We start from the raw sequence: 20,890 nt of genomic DNA, 5'->3' as shown, positions 1-20,890 counted from the left end.
CGAGATTGCACCACTGCATTCCAGTCTGGGCGACAGAGCAAAACTCCGTCTCAAAAAAAGAGAAAGTATCATTATTATTATAATTACACTGCATTAAGTATTATTGTTGTTTTTTTGTTATTATTATTATTATTATTATTTTTTTTTTTTTTTTTTTTTTTTTGAGACGGAGTCTCGCTCTGTCACCCAAGCTGGAGTGCACTGGCCAGATCTCAGCTCACTGCAAGCTCCGCCTCTCGGGTTCACGCCATTCTCCTGCCTCAGCCTCCCGAGTAGCTGGGACTACAGGCGCCCGCCACCTCGCCCGGCTAGTTTTTTTTGTATTTTTTAGTAGAGACGGGGTTTCACCATGTTAGCCAGGATGGTCTCGATCTCCTGACCTCGTGATCCGCCCGCCTCGGCCTCCCAAAGTGCTGGGATTACAGGCTTGAGCCACCGTTGTTATTATTATTGAGACGGATTCTCAGTCTGTCACCAGGCTGGAGTGCAGTGGCACGATCTCGGCTCACTGCAAGCTTGGCCTCCTGGGTTCAGCCATTTTCCTGCCTCAGCCTCCTGAGTAGCTGGGACTACAGGTGCCCGCCACCATGCCCGGCTAATTTATTTTTTATTTTTTTTGTATTTTTTGTAGAGATGGGGTTTCACCATGTTAGCCAGGATGGTCTGGATCTCCTGACCTCGTGATTCGCCCACCTTGGCCTCCCAAAGTGCTGGGATTACAGGCGTGAGCCACCACGCCCAGAAGAGAAAGTATTATTAATGTATTATTTGTTTTGAAAACACTAAAAGCAAGGCATCCTGAGAGCTGAAAATTGTTTCTCATTTCAATTTACCTGCATTTTAAAATATGATGCTCATTTGCCTCCAACATGTGAATTATTTCATACTTTTTTTTTTTAAGATGTTGCAAACAAAAAACCCATTTCAGAAATGGCCAAAGACTCAATAGACATTTCTCCAAGGAAGGTAGACAAATGGCCAACGGCCAGCAGGCACATGAAAAGATGGTTTGCCTTACTGGTCATTAGAGAAATGCAAATCAAAACCACCATGTTACTACTTCATGTTCACCGGGATGGCTTTTATCAACAAGAGAGAGAAAAAAAAAAAAAACATGTATTGAGGAGGATGTGGAGAAATGGGAACCCTTGGCCAGGCGCAGTGGCTCACGCCTGTAATCCCAACACTTTGGGAGGCCAAGGTGGGCAGATCACCTGAGGTGAGGAGTTTGAGACCAGCCTGGTCAACATGGTGAAATTAAAAATACTAAAAAAACAAAAAATTATCCAGGCATGGTGCGCATGCCTGTGGATCCAGCTACTGGGGAGGCTGGGGCAGAAGAATCGCTTGAATCCGGGAGGTGGAGGTTGCATTGAGCCAAGATTGGGCCATTGCACTCCAGCCTGGGCAACAAGAGTGAAACTCCATCTCAAAAAAAAAAAAAAGTAATGAGAAAAAAGAGAGATCCACAGCCCCAGTGTGGAGCATTGAGTTTGTAAGGCACTTGTTTTCTTCCGTCTGGCAGCCTTTAAACAGGATGGCGTAATTCCTTCCCTACTTTATACCTCCTCGGGAGCACTTCTGATGTCTATAGGAACCCGGGGGCTGGAAAAGGCCCGTGGGACCGGCCTGCGGCGACATCACAGCATGGCTTCCCCTGCTACAATCAAAGACCTCTAACCGAGGTTCTTATTTCTCCGTTTCCTATCTTTCCTATTTCATTTCCAGGAACCGATGGCTGTTGAAAAAAAAGATAGTGGCCCTAGATAATAGTGGGTCCTTTTATTGTAACTGTTTTGTGCAATAAAATGGACTAGTTGTGTGCACTTGAGTATTTCAAGGGTCTGTGCAGCGAGAGTTACTGGGAGTTGGACTTAACTGTATTGTTACTCACCTATCTCTGTTATTCAGGGTTCAGCTCACTTCAGAACTACAATTATCTGAAGCTCTCAGTTGCTGTCCTCAGTGGAAGTGGGAATTTTGCTGCAATGTTTTATAGAATAACAGTGCTCTCTTTGGCTATAATATAATCACTATATGATTCATAATTAATTCTAATCAGTGAATACATATTGCCTTTATAGATGCCATGGCCCTTTCCAAGTATGCATTAAAAATCCTAGGCTCGGCCGGGCAAGGCGGCTCACTCCTGTAATTCCAGCACTTTGGGAGGCCCAGGCGGGCGGATCATGAGGTCAGGAGATCGAGACCATCCTGGCCAACATGGTGAAACCCCATCTCTACTAAAAAAATACAAAAATTAGCTGGGCATGGTGGTGCGTGCCTGTAATCCCAGCCACTCAGGAAGCTGAGGCAGGAGAATTGCTTGAACCAGGGAGGCGGAGGTTGCAGTGAGCCGAGATCGCGCCACTGCACTGCAGCCTGATGACAGAGCGAGACTCTGTGCTCATGCCCGACGTACGCAGTAAGGGGTGCAGATCGGAGTGGTTGAAGCTGTCAGTTTCAGGATTTAATTGGCATTTGGGTTTAAGCCCATCACTTTTATTTTTTAATTAAACACACACACACATATACTCTGCCTGAGTCCTTTTGCAAAACAGTGACTACAGTCCTAGGAAAACAAAAGCAAACTTGTTGATCCACAGACACAAGTGAATCTGTATTGTAACATCCAGAAGAAATCAGCAAGCATACCGTGCAACTACTACTCAACAAACATTGAAGGAAGGTCTGCTCCGTTCCTGGCCCAGGCTGGACCCTGGGTACAGAGATTAACCCCAGCTGGTCACTATCTCCAAGGAGAAAGCATCCCAGGGAAACTGCATTGGCTCAAGTATTACCTCATTTAAGCTTCATAATACGGTGAAGTAGGCATTAAGATTCCACAGTTGTCTATGGGAAAGGTGAAACTCCCAGAAAGATTAGGTACTGAGCCTGGCTTCCCAGGCATGTGACCCTATGCTCTAAAGGGAGAACTTGGCTCTGCTGTCACCATCTTAAAAACGTTTTATTAAATTTTTAATTTTTTGTAGAGATGATGTCTTGCTATGTTGTCCAGGCTGCTCTTGAACTCCTGGCCTCAAGTGATCCTCCTACCTCGGCCTCCCAGCGTGTTGAGATTGCAGGCATGAGCCACTGGGCCCGGACTTAATAATTTTGAACAAGGTACTTTGCATCTTCATTTTGCACTGGGCCCCACAAACTGTGTAGCTGGTTCTGATTACATTCATTTAGATTAAAAAGACCCCATCCTTGCACCGTAGAACACAAAGTGGTAAAGCCAAGCAGTCTTCATTGTCAGCCCATGGAGTCACATAGAAACCAACATGAGTCTAAGAAGTCCCCTGGCCTCTCACTAGGCCACCGCCTTGCATGTGCAGTGCTGAGTCCACCCATGGAATGTTAATTTTCCTATACTGTAGCAGGGCAGGCCCGTGACATGCAGACCTCAGACAAGTCAGCAATGGTAACTAAAGCCAGAGTCATACAGGCTACTGACTCAGTGGGGCCAGCAGTGAGGCCACGATGGGATTACTGCTGAGAATGACCAAGCATGGGACAGAGATGGAATGGCAGCCTCCCGGGAGCTGCTGCACATGGAGGAAAGAGCTCCATTATCATAGGAAATGATTCAGCTCCAACCAGAATTAGCTTCATGGTCAAAAGCTCCTGACATCAGGGTCTACTAGGTACTGAGCGCGCCAGGCTCTCCAGAGTAAAGACTTAAATCCAAAGTCATGGCCAAATATCTGAAGGTCATCGCCAGGACTGTGATGGCACAGGAAGGGAACGTGGAAAGTGCATACAGGACCCTAAACAGAATCCTAACTATGGAAGGGCTCGTTGGGGACATTAGGTGTCGGCGGTATTATGAGAAGCCATGCCACTGGCGACAGAGGGAAAGCCATGAGAGGTCCAGCAGATCTATAGCATGGAAATGGCTCGCAAGATCAACTTCTTGATGCGAAAGAGTCAGGCAGATCTGTGGCAGGGCTGCTGAGGCCTGTGGATGGGACACTCAGTGTGAAACCCTCATCCAGTTTTGTCTCCATCTCATTTCTTTGAACAATCCCATTTCCTATTACCTTTCTCTACAATAAACTCAATCACATGTTGGTAAGAAGGCCTCCACAAACAGAAAACAATCCCGTTAGTCAGCAGTGGACCCTCTTTTACTAAATGAAAGAAGAAACTGAGTCTGAAGAAGTGTAAGAGTAGAATGGCGTTTGCCAGGGGCCAGGAGGGGGCAATGAGGAGTTATTGTTTAATGGCTACAGAGTTGCAGTTTGGGAAGATGCAAAAGCTCAGGAGGTGATGGCCAGGTGTGGTGGCTCACGCCTGTTATCCCCGCACTTTGGGAGGCTGAGGTGGGTGGATCACTTGAGGCCAGGAGTTCCAGACCAGCCTGGCTAACATGGTGAAACCCTGTCTGTACTGAAAACACACACACAAAAAAAAAAAAAAAAAGAAAAGAAAAGAAAAATTAGCTGGGCGTAGTGGTGCACACCTGTAGTTCCAGCTACTTGGGAGACTGAGGCAGGAGAATTGCTTGAACCGGACAGAGTGAGACTCCATCTCAAAAAAAAAACCCCAAAAAACAAAACAGGAGATGGATGGTAGATGGTGATGGTGGTTGCACAGATGGTAAATGTCCTTCATGCCACTGAACTGTACACTTAAATGCTTACGATGGTAAAACAATGGTAAATTTTATGTTTACTACTATAAAAACTTTTTTGAAAGTTAAAACAACAACAACAAAAAAAGAAGCTCCTCATATCATCTGCAGTTTTGGCACCTGCAAAATACCCTAATAATAGAGCTGACTTCAGTGAGTCTGTCTTCCCCAGGGAACTCTCTACTTAAAAAATAAATAAATAAATGTGTCCAGGCTTTTCCCTGAGTATCTACAAATATACAAAGAGGGCCCCTGGTTATCTGGTCAGCTGGCCAGGGGAGCCCATGTCAGGTTTGATTAGACACCATTCATGGTGCCCTTACTTGCCTCTGGAAAGCATCATTATTTCATGTTGGTTGGAGTGGCCCTTGCATTTCAGAGAAGAACTCACTGAGGCTGTGAGGCTGGGTCACTCCAGCAGGTAGGCTGGAGCCCAGGTTGAAACTGCAGGTCTCTGGGCTTCCCAGATTTTCCCTGGCTCTGCTGTTTTGCCTCCTACTGCTATCTGGGCTGTAGACGGGTGCGGGCACCCAGCCCCCTGGCCTGTGCATCTCTGGAGGCTTGTTCTCACATCTAATTTGTGCCAGGAAGAAATAAAGCAGTGGCTGGCTGGCTGATCTGACACACAGGGGCCCTTGTTTGTAGATTTTTCAGGGAAGAGCATGGATGGTTTTTGTTTGTTTGTTTTTTAAGTACAGAGGTCCCCTGGGAGGACAGACTCACTGAAGTCAAGGAATTGACTGTTCATTTCAAGATGGTCCAAATCTACAGAAAAGTCAATTTGAAGAGTGCAATGCATGCTCACTCACAGGCCTACCACCTATGTGAACCATTTTTTCATATTGGGTCACAGTATCATTAGCTGTTTTTTTGTTCACTGTATACACATAGATACTTTTTTTCCTGAACCATCTAAAAGTAAGTTGCAGACATCTTGGTGGTTCACTCCTTAACACTTTAGCATTTTTATCTCTTAAGAAGAAAGACCTTTTGCAAAACTCTAATATCTTTAGCCACAACTATGAAAATTAAGAATATGTATTAATGCCAGGGCTGTAAATTCAGTAATGTTCAGTGTGTGGTCAGCATACTGCGGCCAACCTGTGGACTGTCTTTCACAGGTTAACAACAAGCTGAATTCTAAAATGGAGCAAGCTTTTAGCAACTTTTATGGCAATCTGACAGAGTACTTTTAGATCTGTTAAATCTAATAATAAAAAATCTGGACTGGCATTTTGTGTATTTTTTCACTTCTTCCTAATAAGTCACTTTTCTTATGTTTTACAAAAGCGTCACTCTGAGACACACCAAAAAACAAAAAACAAAAACTGTTCCTTCGTTATAGGTAGATTGCAGAGCCACTGGCTAATCCTCAGACCATATTCAAACATCCCCAATTGTCCCAGAATGTCTTTTGTAGATTTCTTTCTCAGCCCAGCATCCAATTCAGCTTCACATGTAGCATTTGGTTTTCACAGGGTCTGCTCTCCTCTCTTAGCAACATCGGGCTATCTTCCTGATTGTCTTTGGAACCTGTGAGTGGACCCATCTTAGAGCCAAGTAATTCAAGTACCAGGGACCTGGATCAGGGACAGGTCTGCAGTTCTCTGGGACTATAGAAATTACTGTTCTTAAAGCTATCAAGGTGTACACCCAGCGATCTGACAAATCATTTTCAAATTTCATATGAATGGTTTCTTGATGAAAGAAAATAATTATATCTGGCATTTTGGCAGAATTGTACTGAGTAAGGCAGGGGAACCTGTGTTCATGTTAAGTATCAGCCAAGCCAGAGATTTGTGCTGCTCTGATGTTAGAGATGGTAATCAGGAAAACCATAACAACGTGTTTATGCAGCACTCAAGATCTGGCTAAACTTCTTTGCACAAGATTGAAAGTTGTCTGGTTTAGGCTCAAGGTAGTTCTCAGCTATGGAGTGATAGTCCTAGCATGGATTTAGGGACTCCTCAGCGAGGAAGTAATATGCATTTGCCTAAATTCATTCCCCCTGAAGCGGACTAATTAGTGTGATTGTTATAAGGCACAGTACAAATAACTACCATTTATTGTGTGTGTAAAGCATTCCACAGGGTGCTCGGCACACGGAACGTGCTTAGAGCAGATGCCCCTGAGCGCGCACCCAGGGCTTCGGGAGTTGCGATCTGTGCAGCTGCACGGGACCCTACACTTAGAAGAGCCCTGTGCTCTTCAGCTCTGCAGCTGACATCTTGAAATTCTTAGTAATTTTGCACAAGAGGCCCTGCATTTTCATTTTGCACTGGGCCCTGAAGATCATGTAGCCAGTCCCACCCCCACCACATCTCTCTGACCCACCTCTGATTTTAGCAGCAGATGTGGTGAATGGTCAGGTGCAAGCTCAGCCTCCCCTCCTACCAACAGCAAATACCTTCAGCACGGGCAGCACAACTTTCCGCATTCTGCTCCCCAGCCTCCTCCAACGCTGCACTGGAGTATCCCGCCCACTGCACTGAAGCAGAGTCCCGAAGTGTGGGGAGACGGGTGGTGGTGGGGAACCCCAGAAGCAAATGTCATCGGTGAGGGCAGGAGCTCGTGGGTAAATGCCGTGGGTTCCTGCTCTTTGGAAAGACAGTTCTGGGATGTATTCTGGACTCTTCTCAGAGCTCCCAGCATAACAAAGCCCTTGATGCCCACAGTCACCTGCCTATACCCACCACTCCTGCTTGTTGCCGGTGTTGGTGTAACTTCCCATCTCACCTATCCAGAGTTTTCCCTGCAGCAGAAATGGACATGAAATGCAAGATCAAGTATGACAGGGACAGTGTATTCATTTTCTAGGGCTGCCGGAACAAATCACCACAAACTGGGTAGCTTAAAAACGACAGAAATATCGGCCAGGCGTGGTGGCTCACGCCTGTAATCCCAGCACTTTGGGAGGCCGAGGCGGGCGGATCACGACTTCAGGAGATTGAGACCATCCTGGCTAACATGGTGAAACCCCATCTGTACTAAAAATATAAAAATTAGCCATGTGTGGTGGTGCGCCCCCATAGTCCCAGCTACTCAGGAGACTGAGGTGGGAGAATCGCTTGAACCCTGGAGGCGGAGGCTGCAGTGAGCCAAGATCGCACCACTGCCCTCTAGCCTGGGAGACAGAGCAAGACTCTCACAAGAAAAAAAAAAAAAGACAGAAATTTATTCTTTCTGGAGAGAGTTCTGGAAGCCAGAAATCTGAAATCAAGGTATCAGCAGAGCCGTGCTCTCTTGAAAGGCTTCAGTAGGGAGGCCCCTCTCTGGCCTCTACCAAACTTCTGATGGTTGCCGTCCGTCCTGGTTATTCCCAGCCTCTCCTTTGTCCTCGGGCGGCCTTCTCCCTCTGTGTCTGTGTCTATATCTGTTTCCTCCCTCTGGAAGGATCAGTCACTGGACATCTTAACTTGATGACATCTGCAAACACCCTATTTCCAAATAAGGTCAAATTCGCAGGTACCAGAGATTAGGACTTGACATATGATTTGGGAGAACACAATTCTACCCACTGCAGATGGAAAGTGGAATTTATTTAAAATAAAATGCATAACAACCAGGGCTTGATTTTCCTTGGATAAACTGGCAGAATGAGCAAGGGATAATTTGTACCTCTGGGATCAGTTCACATGTCGCCCTAAATGGCATTTACACTATTATGTCATTATAAAGAATGTCTTGGGTGGATTGCAGCCATGTTTTGACATAGCTGTTTGTAAGTGGGCTGAGAATTTAACCTCTGATATAGGCCGTAATCCCAACTGGGCTTTTCCCACAGAGTTATTTATAAATAGCTTCAGATGTTAATTATTAATACATATAAAATATTTATTAAGCACTTAATTTATGCCAGTCTCCTATGCCAGACACTAGAGAAACAAAGAATAATCAGGCACAGGCTTTGCCCTCAAAGAGCTCCTGGTCCGCCAGGCAATGGTATCTAAGTTTTACAAATTCACGCAAGAGCGTTTATTGAATGGACACTGCACGCACAGCACAAACCAGCTTCTGAGGTCGCTGCTCCTCCTATGTCTGCAATCCAATGGGGCTGCCCAGGGAACTTTCTAGGCAAAATATAAACATGCGTGCCACTGCTGAGAAGCTCTGTTGTGTGTTCAGACTGGAAGCTGGGTTCTTTTCTTGACTGTGACTTTTTTCCGACCATGTGGTTTGAGATAGGTCACACCCCTCTCTGGGCCTCCTTCTCTTCCTCTGTAAAAATGAGCAAATCAAATGAGATCATGCCAAAGGGCTTCTTGATTCTTGCACCATCATCATAGTCAACGTAGACGTTTAGTAAGCACCATGCACCAGGAACTGCTCCAGTCCTTGCCACGTATAATTTCAATTCATCTTCATAACAATCATATGAGGTATGGATTTTAATAATTCCCTTTTTTTTTTTTTTTTGAAACAGAGTCTCACTCTGTTGCCCAGGCTGGAGTGCCATGGCAGGATCTTGGCTCACTGCAACCTCTGCCTCCCATGTTCAAGCAACTCTCCTGCCTCCCGAGTAGCTGGGATTAAAGGCACCCACCACCATGCCCAGCTAATTTTTGTATTTTTAGTAAAGATAGGGTTTCACCACGTTGACCAGGCTGGTCTCGAACTCCTGACCTCAGGTGGTCTGCCTGCCTCGGCCTTCCAAAGTGCTAGGATTACAGGTGTGAGCCACCTCATCTGGCCTAATGATTTCCTTTTTTTTTTTTTTTTTTTTTGAGGTGGACTCTCACTCTGTCACCCTGGCTGTAGTGCAATGGCATAGTCTCGGGTCACTGCAACCTCTGCCTCCCGGGTTCGAGCAATTCTCCTACCTCAGCCTCCTGAGTAGCTGGGAATACAGGCGTATGCCACCACTCCTGGCTAATTTTTGTACTTTTAGTAGAGACGGGGTTTCACCACGTTGGTCAGGCTGGTCTCGAACTCCTGACGTCAGGTGATCTGCCCGCTCCAGCCTCCCAAAGTACTGGGATTACAGGCGTGAGCCACTGCATCCAGCCATGATACCCATTTTACAGACTGAGAAACTAAGGCATAGGGTGATTGAGTCCATTCCCATACGTCACAGGGAATGAACAGTTACAGCAGGGGTCTGACCCCAGGACTGAGCCATCTTCCTGTGCATTCAGTGATTTTGCCATATCGAGAATCAGGATTTTTTTTTTTTTTTTTGGCCCAGGCTGGAGTGCAGTGGTGCGATCTCGGCTCACTGCAACCTCTGCCTCCCGGGTTTGAGTGATTCTCCTGCCTCAGTTTCCTGAGTAGCTGGGATTACAGGTGTCTACCACCACGCCCAGCTAACTTTTTTATTTTCAGTAGAGACGGGGTTTCACCATGTTGGCCAGGCTGGTCTCAAACTCCTGACCTCAGGTGATCCACCCACCTTGGCCTCCCAAAGTGCTGGGATTACAGGCATGAGTCACTGTGCCAGGCAATTTTTTTTTTTTTTTTTTTGAGACGGAGTCTCGCTCTGTCTCCCAGGCTGGAGTGCAGTGGCACGAGCTCAGCTCACTGCAACCTTTGCCTCCTGGGTTCCAGTAATTCTCCTGCCTCAGCCTCCTGAGTAATTGGGACTACAGGCGCCCGCCACCACACCCGGCTAATTTTTGTATTTTTTAGTAGAGATGGGGTTTCACAGTATTGGCCAGGCTGGTCTCAAGCTCCTGACCTTGTGATCTGCCCACCTCGGTCTCCCAAAGTGCTGGGATTACAGGCGTGAGCCACCATGCTCAGCAGTATGATTATTATTTTTTAAGAGGCAAGGTCTTGCTCTGTTGCCCAGGCTCTGTGACCTCAAACTTCTGGACACAAGAGATCCTCTGCCTCAGCTTCCCAAGTAGATGGGACTACAGGTGTGTGCCACCACTCCTGCCTAATTAAAAAAAGAATTTTTTTTGGCCAGGCATTGTGGCTCATGCCTGTAATCCCAGTACTTTGGGAGGCCGAGGTGGGAGTATTGCTTGAGCCCAGGAGTTCAAGACTGGCCTGGGCAACATAGAAAGACCTGATCTCTATATTTTAAAAAAACATAAAAACAGACTACGATTAAAAAAAAATTTTTTTAAGGGAATCAGGGTCTTGCTGTGTTGACCAGGTTGGCCTTGAACTCCTGGGCTCAAGCAAGCTCCCCAGTTTAGCCTCCCAAAGTGCTGGGATTATAGACGTGAGCCATTGTGCCGGCTTCAAGAGAACTTTTAAAGAGAGTAGCAATCCACCAGGTGAGTTTAGGGAGGGAAGCTTTATTAATCCTGAGCTGGCAGAGAATAGCAGCCAATTCTTTGCCCAATTTCCTTTTGCTGTCCCACAGCATAACTGAAACATGTTCAACATACAGCATGCCTCCTCCTTCCGCAGCGGGTCTCCTCCTGAGCTTCCTTTTACCTAATGGACACCATGGATCTGCTTCCAGGCAGATTTCCCTCTCTGTGCTCATTGGTAGGAAGCACATACCCCAGATCTGAACTCATTCTAGCAACTACAGAATACCTTATAGAACACATTTTATATGCTGTCACTAACCCCCGGCTTCACGGCATTTACAGATTCTTATTTTCCGTTTACTCTGATGTGCCAGACGTCTTCATTTGTCCTCCAGATCTACCCTGTATCCTTTCCCACTCTACTCTCTGTCTTGGAAGGCTGAACTGTGTAGACAACACCAACCGCTCACCCACTGGCTTTCAGTTGGGTCTGGTCAATGGATTAGAGGGATGGAGGAAGTGGAGGTCAGTGTTTTGATTTCCCTGTCTCCCTGCCTTCTCTCCCTCCTCCCACCATCCCCACCAGGTTGCCTGGGGCTGCCTGTGTTTTTCCACCAAAGGTCATGTTCCTCCTGCCCCCTCTTTTTTTTTTTTTTATGAAAAAGGATATTGAGGCCAGCCTGGCCAACATGGCAAAAGCCCCTCTCTACTAAAAATACAAAAATTAGCCAGGTGTGGTGGTGAGTGCCTGTAATCACAGCTACTTGGGAGGCTGAGGCAGGAGAACTGCTTGAACCCAGGAGGTGGAGGTTGCAATGAGCCAAGATCGCACCACTACACTCCAGCCTGGGTTATAGAGTGAGATCTTCTCTCAAAAAACAAAAAAACAAAAACAAACAAACAAACAAAAAACAAACACAAGAGAGAGATGGGGTCTCTCTCTATTACCCAGGCTGGAATACAGTGGCAATATTCACAGGTGTGATCATAGCTCACTCTAGCCTCAAATTCCTGGACTGAAGCAATGCTCCTGCCTCAGCCTCCTGAGTAGCTGGGACGACTGGAACATGCCACAATGCTGGGCTGTGATTCACATACATTTTCATGATGAGTGAAGGCAGAAATAATTACATGATTGGTTTGCTGATAACATGACATTTAGGCTGTGGCTCTTTCTTATGGTTCTTGCCTTTTACCAAGTCGTTAGATGGTTTTAACAGTCCCAGGGGATCTTGTGGGCTCCTAACCTGCTGCTTCTGGAAATACCTGTCAAGGAAGTCTGGTCCTCAGCTTCATTTTGAAAGTGGCTGCATTCACTTCATCCATGAAGCGAACATGGAGGAAATGCCTAGTGAATTGCTGGACTGAAAAGCGGTCATAACTTTTCAGCTCACATGAACACACACTTGGGAAATGTGTGAAACCCTAATTTTAAAAAGAGGCTCCTTGGGAGAAACATTAGTAGCTGACACAGAGCCATTTTCTGGCTTTCATCTTGTCACCACTGGTGGCTGGGAACAGACTGTCCAGCCTCTGCCTACTCACGAGGATTCTCAAAAGAGTTTTCAATAAATTCCATTTGTTAACAAGGAATCGCGCTACTAAAAAAAAAAAAAAAAAAAAAAGAATAACATTTGCAAATAACCTCCTATTACTTAAGGCTTTGATTTTTACTGTATTATGGAAGAATTGGCAAGAACAGCAGAGTAAGACAATGGATCCCATAGTAGAGACCCATGAATAACAAGGCAGCGTTTTCTTAAGCCTGTCACTCAAACCCAAGGGCTTCTTTCTGGAGCGATCTTTGATGTGAAGGCTCAAAATGCCCCAAATTCAACGGCCATTTAAATCTTAATGATAAAACTCAGGAGCAATATAAGTGTTTAAAACAGGAAAGGGATACTGACAGCTCTCCAAAACAAAGACTAGGATTCCAGTGTCACTGGTCATAGAAGAAAATTGAGGTCAGCAACGTCCAACTCAGAGACATTTTATCTTCAAAGATAGTGTTCAGCTGCTACTGTTACAAGGCAAATGTGAACGGCTTGCTCAATATTTCATCTACGCTATTTGCAGAAAGTTAAAAACTTGACGGACCTATGTTGACTAGCGGCAAGAAGAACTGTCCTCACATTCTTGGTGGGAATTTCAACCGGCCCAATATTTCTGGAGGAAGGTTTGGCAATATGTGTTAAAAGTCTCAAAAATGGCCAACAAGCATCTGAAAAGATGCTCAACATCACTGACATTTAGAGAAATGGAAATCAAATCACAATGAGCTATCACATCACACCCATTAGCATGGCTGCTGTCAAAAGAACAGAAAACAAGTATCGCTGAGGAATGCAGAGAAATTGGAGCCCTTATGCACTGTTGGTGAGAATGTAAGATGGTGCAGTTGCTATGGAACCGATATGGAGGTTCCTCAAAAAATTAAAAATAGAACTACCTTATGATCCACCAATCCTCCTTCTGGGCATATATCTGCAATAATTTGAGGTGGAATCTCAAAGAGATATTTGCACATCCATGTTCACTGCAGCATTATTCACAATAGCCAAGGGGTGGGAACAACCTTAATGTCCACTGACAAATGAATAAAATTAACGTGGTATATACATACAATGGAATATTATGCAGCTTTAAAAAAGAAGGAAATTGTACCATTTGCAACAACATGGATGGACTTGGAAGACATTATGCTAAGTGAAATAAGTCAGCCACAGAAGGACAAATACTGCACGATTCCACTTACGTAAGGTATCTAAGATAGTTGAACTGATATAAGCAGAAAATAGAATGGTAATTGCAAGGAGATGCGGTAGGGAGAAATGAGCTGTTCAATGGGAATAAAGTTACAGTTATACAAGGTGAATAGGTTCTAGAGACCTGCTGTACAACATAGCACTCATATTTTTGTCATTAACAATATATGCGCTTACAAATTTGCTAAATGGGGGAAGATCTCATGTTAAGTATTCTTATCACCAAAACTAACCAAATAAAAAATACCAAAAAACAAAAAAACAAAAGGATGAGATTTTTGGAGATGATGGATATGTTTATTACCTCGATTGTGGTGAAAGTATCACGGGTGTATGTGTATGTCCAGGCTCACCCAATTGTATACATTAAGTACATGCAGTTGTTCTCTATATCAATTATTTGTCAATACACCTGTTAAAAAAGAATATATAATGGCATTGGAATATGGTCATGACATATTATTACATTAAAAAGACACTTTAGGCCAGGCGCGGTGGCTCACGCCTGTAATCCCAGCACTTTGGGAGGCTGAAGTGGGTGGATCACTAGATCAGGAGATCGAGACCATCCTGGCCAACATGGTGAAACTCCATCTCTACTAAAAATACAAAAATTAGCTGGGTGTGGTGGTGCGCCTGTAATCCCAGCTACTTGGGAGGCTGAGTCAGGAGAATGGCTTGAACCTGGGAGGCAGAGATTGCAGTAAGCCGAGATTGCACCACTGCACTCCAGCCTGGCAACAGAGTGAGACTCTGACCAAAAAAAAAAAAAGACACGTTAGAACTTAGAATTATAGTGTGATTCTAATTTTGCAATAATTCAGACATGTATGCATAGAATAAAGACTGGAAAACAGATATCAAGATACTATGTGAACAGGGGGACATCTTTGGGCATAAGCATTAGAGCTGAGTTTTATGTATTTTTGTGTGTTTGTCTCTATTGTCTAAGACAAACATGTACCACTTTTGTAATCAGAATTAAGCAATTTTTCAAAAAAGAGTAGGAATGAATTCCTAAAAGGACTACATCATGCTCTGGGAGGTGAGACTGGGAGAGTTGAAAAATGGCTTCCATTTTCTACTTTATAGAGTTTTAAAAGTATGTATCACTTTTACGATCAAAAAAGAAGAATGAAGTCAAAGCAAGGTGCAGTCACTGTCAAATTCTTTTCAAAGTCAAACCCACCAGACGTCTTTTCAGGGCCAAAGTATACAAGGCAGTAAATAGGAAAAGCACCTGCCAACCATGCAGGCCTGGAAAGCCTTCGTGTTTGGAGCTGTCCACAAGTTCCAGGGTGTTGGATGGTGCCACCCCACGCACAGAGGCATGGGAGGTGATGTGAGAGCTGGAGCAGGCAGAGGCCTGGAAAGTCTGCCCTCTGGGGATTGGGGACCAGGGAGAGGGACTCCTGCCAACCCTGAGAGAATGTGCCTGGTGTCTCAGACTGAAGAGGGCAACATAATTGGGTGGCGGGGGACTCTCGTTCAATTGGGTACATTTTCAGCATCTAAAACTTCATTCAGCAGCAAAGAATGCAGGATGATGTTGCTGTTTTTACAAAGAGGTGTTTGGGATTTGGAGCGCTGCCCAAGGGCACGGAGGAAGCTTTTTGTATTATCCGCTGACAAGTGCATTGTGGACATGCTGGAAGGGGAGTTTGTTCACTGCACCAACACGGAGTCACACCCAGCTTCGCCTATAATGGAACCAACAGTCGTGAGCCCGTTAAAGACATCGCAGGGACTTCAGGCTCTGGCAGAATTTGCTGCAATCATGTTGAAAGGAATCTTGGACACTGAAGGGTCTGTTTTCAACTGTCTAGGGATTTAATTCGCTTCATCAAGTTGATTGTGCGTTTTTTTAAATGGGTCTTCATTCTTAAGGCAAATTTGGGTATTTTTATCTTGCTTTTCATTGACTATTATGACATAGGCATATTTTTCACGTTAATACAAATTCTTCAAAAACCTCCAAAATGGCATACAATATCCCATCCTGTGGCTGAGCCATAAATGATCCCTTTGGTTGGCCATTGAGGTTGTTGGCAAGTTTGTTAATATTAATACTGCCATAATTCATATTTTTGTGCCATTAAGCTTTGTTTGCTTTCCAGATTATTTCCTTAGGACTGATTCCAAGTGAAACCACTAGATCAAAGACATGCACATTTTTTAAATTATTATTTTTTATTATACTTTAAGTTCTAGGGTACATGTGCACAACGTGCAGGTTTGATATGTAGGTATATATGTGCCATGTTGGTTTGCAGCACCCATCAACTCGTCATTTGCATTAGGTATTTCTCCTAATGCTGCCCATCTCCCAGCCTCCCACCCCACGACAGGTCCCAGTGTGTGATGTTCCCCACCCTGTGTCCAAGTGATCTCATTGTTCAATTCCCACCTATGAGTGAGAACATGCAGTGTTTGGTTTTCTGTCCTTGTGATAGTTTGCTCAGAATGATGGTTTCCAGCTTCATCCATGTCCCTACAAAGGACACAAACTCATCCTTTTTTATGGCTGCATAATATTCCATGGTGTATATGTGCCACATGTTCTTAATCCAGTCTATCACTGATGGACATTTGGGTTGGTTCCAAGTCTTTGCTATTGTGAATAGTGCCTTGATAAACATACGTGTGCAAGTGTCTTTATAGCAGCATGATTTATACTCCTTTGGGTATATACCCAGTAATGAGATGGCTGTGTCAAATGGTATTTCTAGTTCTAGATCCTTGAGGAATCGCCACACTGTCTTCCACAATAGTTGAACTAGTTTACAGTCCCACTAACAGTGTAAAAGTGTTCCTATTTCTCCACATCCTCTCCAGCACCTGTTGTTTCCTGACTTTTTAATGATCACCATTCTAACTGGTGTGAGATGGTATCTCATTGTGGTTTTGATTTGCATTTCTCTGATGGCCAGTGATGATAAGCATTTTTTCATGTGTCTGTTGGCTGCATAAATGTCTTCTTTTGAGAAATGTCTGTTCATATCCTTGCCCACTTTTTGATGGGGTTGTTTTTTTCTTGTAAATTTGTTTGAGTTCTTTGTAGATTCTGGATATTAGCCCTTTGTCAGACTGGTAGATTGCAAAAATTTTCTCCCATTCTGTAGGTTACCTGTTCACTCTGATGGTAGTTTCTTTTGCCACGCAGAAGCTCTTTAGTTTAATTAGATCCCATTTGTCTATTTTGGCTTTTGTTGCCATTACTTTTGGTGTTTTAGTCATGAAGTCCTTGCCCATGCCTATGTCCTGAATGGTATTGCCTAGGTTTTCTTCTAGGATTTTTATGGTTTTAGGTCTAACATTTAAGACTTTAGTCCATCTTGAATTAATTTTTGTATAAGGTGTAAGGAAAGGATCCACTTTCAGCTTTCCACACATGGCTAGCCAGTTTTCCCAGCACCATTTATTAAATAGGGAATCCTTTCCCCATTTCTTGTTTTTGTCAGGTTTGTCAAAGATCAGATGGTTGCAGATGTGTGATGTTATTTCTGAGGGCTCTGTTCTGTTCCATTGGTCTATATCTCTGTTTTGGTACCAGTACCATGCTGTTTTGGTTACTGCAGCCTTGTAGCATAGTTTGAAGTCAGGTAGCATGATGCCTCCAGCTTTGTTCTTTTTGCCTAGGATTGTCTTGGCAATGCGGGCTCTTTTTTGGTTTCACGTGAACTTTAAAGTAGTTTTCTCCAATTCTGTGAAGAAAGTCATTGGTAGCTTGATGGGGATGGCGTTGAATCTATAAATTACCTTGGGCAGTATGGCCATTTTCACTGTATTGATTCTTCCTATCCGTGATCATGGAATGTTCTTCCATTTGTTTGCTGTTTGTATCCTCTTTTATTTCGTTGAGCAGTGGTTTGTAGTTCTCCTTGAAGAGGTCCTTCACATCCCTTGTAGGTTGGATTCCTAGGTATTTTGTTCTCTTTGTAGCAATTGTGAATGGGAGTTCACTCATGATTTGGCTGTCTGTTTGTCTGTTATTGGTGTATAGGAATGCTTGTGATTTTTGCACATTGATTTTATGTCCTGAGACTTTGCTGAATTTGCTCATCAGCTTCAGGAGATTTTGGGCTGAGACGATGGGGTTTTCTAAATATACAGTCATGTCATCTGCAAACAGGGACAATTGAACTTCCTCATTTCCTAATTGAATTCCTTTTATTTCTTTCTCTTGCCTGATTGCCCTGGAGTGGTGAGAGAGGGCATCCTTGTCTTGTGCCAGTTTTCAAAGGGAATGCTTCCAGTTTTTGCCCATTCATTATGATATTGGCTGTGGGTTTGTCATAAATAGCTCTTATTATTTTGAGATATGTTCCATCAATACCTAGTTTATTGAGAGTTTTTAGCATGAAGGGTGTTTGCATTTTGTCAAAGGCCTTTTCTGCATCTATTGAGATAATCATGTGGTTTTTGTCATTGGTTCTGTTTATGTGATGGATTACGTTTATTGATTTTCATATGTTGAATCAGCCTTCCATCTCAGCGATGAAGCCAACTTGATCATGGTGGATAAGCTTTTTGATGTGCTGCTGGATTCAGTTCACCAGTATTTTATTGAGGATTTTTGAATTGATGTTCATCAGGGATATTGGTCTAAAATTCTCTTTTTTTGTTGTGTTTCTGCCAGGCTTTGGTATCAGGATGATGCTGGCCTCATAAAATGAGTTAGGGAGGAGTTCCTCTTTTTCTGTTGATTGGAATAGTTTCAGAAGGAATAGTACCAGCTCCTTTTTGAACCTCTAGTAGAATTCGACTATGAATCCATCTGGTCCTGGACTTTTTTTGGTTGGTAGGCTATTAATTATTGTCTCAATGTCACAGTCTGTTATTGGTCTATTCAGAGATTCAACTTCTTCCTGGTTTAGTCTTGGGAGGGTGTGTGTATACAGGAATTTATCCATTTCTTCTAGATTTTCTAGTTTATTTGGGTAGAGGTGTTTAGTGTATCCTCTGATGGTAGTTTGCACTTCTGTGGGGTCAGTGGTGATATCTCCTTTATCATTTTTTATTGCATCTATTTGATTCTTCTCTCTTTTCTTCTTTATTAGTCCTGGTAGCGGTCTATCAATTCTGTGGATCTTTTCAAAAACCAGCTCCTGGAATCATTGACTTTTTAAAGAGTTTTTTGTGTCTCTATCTCTTTCAGTTTTGCTCTGATCTTAGTTATTTCTTGCCTTCTGCTAGTTTTTGAATTTGTTTGCTCTTGCTTTTCTAGTTCTTTTAATTGTGATGTTAGGGTATCAATTTTAGGTCTTTCCTGCTTTCTCCTGTGGGCATTTAGTGCTATAAATTTCCCTCTACACACTGCTTTAAATGTGTCCCAGAGATTTTGGTATGTTGTGTCTTTGTTCTTATTGGTTTCAAAGAACATCTTTACTTCTGCCTTCATTTTGTAATGTACCCAGTAGTCATTCAGGAGCAGGTTGTTCAGTTTCCATGTAGTTGTGTGATTTTGAGTGAGTTTCTTTTTTTTTTTTTTTTTTTTTGAGATGGAGTCTTGCTGTGTCGCCCAGGCTGGAGTGCAGTGGCGCGATCTCGGCTCACCGCAAGCTCCGCCTCCCGGGTTCACGCCATTCTCCAGCCTCAGCCTCCAGAGTAGCTGGGACTACAGGTGCTCGCCACCACGCCCGGCTAGTTTTTTGTATTTTTAGTAGAGACGGGGTTTCACCATGTTAGCCAGGATGGTCTTGATCTCCTGACCTCGTGATCCACCCGCCTCGGCCTCCCAAAGTGCTGGGATTACAGGCTTGAGCCACCGCACCCGGCCTTGAGTGAGTTTCTTAATCCTAAGTTCTAATTTGATTGCACTGTGGTCTGTTGCACTGTGGTCTGAGAGACAGTTTGTTGTGATTTCTGTTCTTTTACATTTGCTGAGGAGTGCTTTACTTCCAATTATGTGGTCAATTTTAGAATAAGTGTGATGTGGTGCTGAGAAGAATGTGTATTCTGTTGATTTGGGGTGGAGAGTTCTGTAGATGTCTATTAGGTCTGCTTGGTGCAGAGATGAGTTCAAGTCCTGGATATCCTTGTTAACTTTCTGTCTCGTTGATCTGTCTAATGTTGACAGTGGGGTGTTAAAGTCTCTCATTATTATTGTGTGGGAGTCTAAGTCTCTAAGGACTTGCTTTATGAATCTGGGTACTCCTATATTGGGTACATATATATTTAGGATAGTTCGCTCTTCTTGTTGAATTGATCCCTTTACCATTATGTAATGGCCTTCTTTGTCTCTTTTGATCTTTGTTGACTTAAAGTCTGTTTTATCAGAGACTAGGATTGCAATCCCTTTTTTTTTTTTTTTTGCTTTCCATTTGCTTCGTAGATCTTCCTCCATCTTTTATTTTGAGCCTATGTTTGTCTCTACATGTGAGATGGGTCTCCTGAATACAGCAGACTGATGGGTCTTGACTCTATCCAATTTGTCAGTCTGTGTCTTTTAATTGGGGCATTTAGCCCATTTACATTTAAGGTTAATATTGTTATGGGTGAGTTTGATCCTGTCATTATGATGTTAGCTGGGTATTTTGCCTATTAATTTATGCAGTTTCTTCATAGCGTCGATGGTCTTTACAATTTGGCATGCTTTTGCAGTGGCTGGTACCGGTTGATTCTTTCCATGTTTAGTGCTTCCTTCAGGAGCTCTTGTAAGGCAGGTCTGGTGGTGACAAACTCTCTCAGCATTTTGCTTGTCTGTAAAGAATTTTATTTCTCCTTCACTTATGAAGCTTAGTTTGGCTGGATATGAAATTCTGGGTTGAAAATTCTTTTCTTTAAGAATGTTGAATATTGGTCCCCACTCTCTTCTGGCTTGTAGGGTTTCTGCCAAGAGATCTGCTGTGGGTAACCTGACCTTTCTCTCTGGCTGCCCTTAACATATTTTCCTTCATTTCAACCTTGGTGGATCTGACAATTATGTGTCTTGGGGTTTCTCTTCTTGAGGAGTATCTTTGTGATGTTCTTTGTATTTCCTGAATTTGAATGTTGGCCTGCCTTGCTAGGTTAGGGAAGTTCTCCTGGATAATATCCTGAAGAGTATTTTCCAACTTGGTTCCATTCTCCCTGTCACTTTCAGGTACACCTATCAAATGTAGATTTGGTCTTTTCACATAGTCCCATATTTCTTGGAGGCTTTGTTCATTTCTTTTTACTCTTTTTTCTCTAACCTTGTCTTCTTGCTTTATTTCATTTATTTGATCTTCAGTTACTGATACTCTTTCTTCCACTTGATGATGAAATTGGCTACTGAAGCTTGTGCATGTGTCACGAAG

At 43.6% G+C, this 20,890-nt stretch overlaps 1 pseudogene; it reads left to right on the top strand.

Moving 5' to 3' along the window:
* The first annotated feature begins 3,661 nt into the window (after positions 1 to 3,661).
* On the top strand, positions 3,662 to 3,961 carry LOC117064252 (annotated as a pseudogene).
* The last annotated feature ends 16,929 nt before the right edge of the window (positions 3,962 to 20,890 follow it).

The sequence above is a fragment of the Trachypithecus francoisi genome, unplaced genomic scaffold, assembly GCF_009764315.1.
Source record: "Trachypithecus francoisi isolate TF-2019V2 unplaced genomic scaffold, Tfra_2.0 Contig01579, whole genome shotgun sequence".
Taxonomy (NCBI): Eukaryota; Metazoa; Chordata; class Mammalia; order Primates; family Cercopithecidae; genus Trachypithecus; species Trachypithecus francoisi.
Note: the sequence above shows the minus strand (reverse complement) of the source record. Positions and strands in the feature narration are given on the sequence as shown.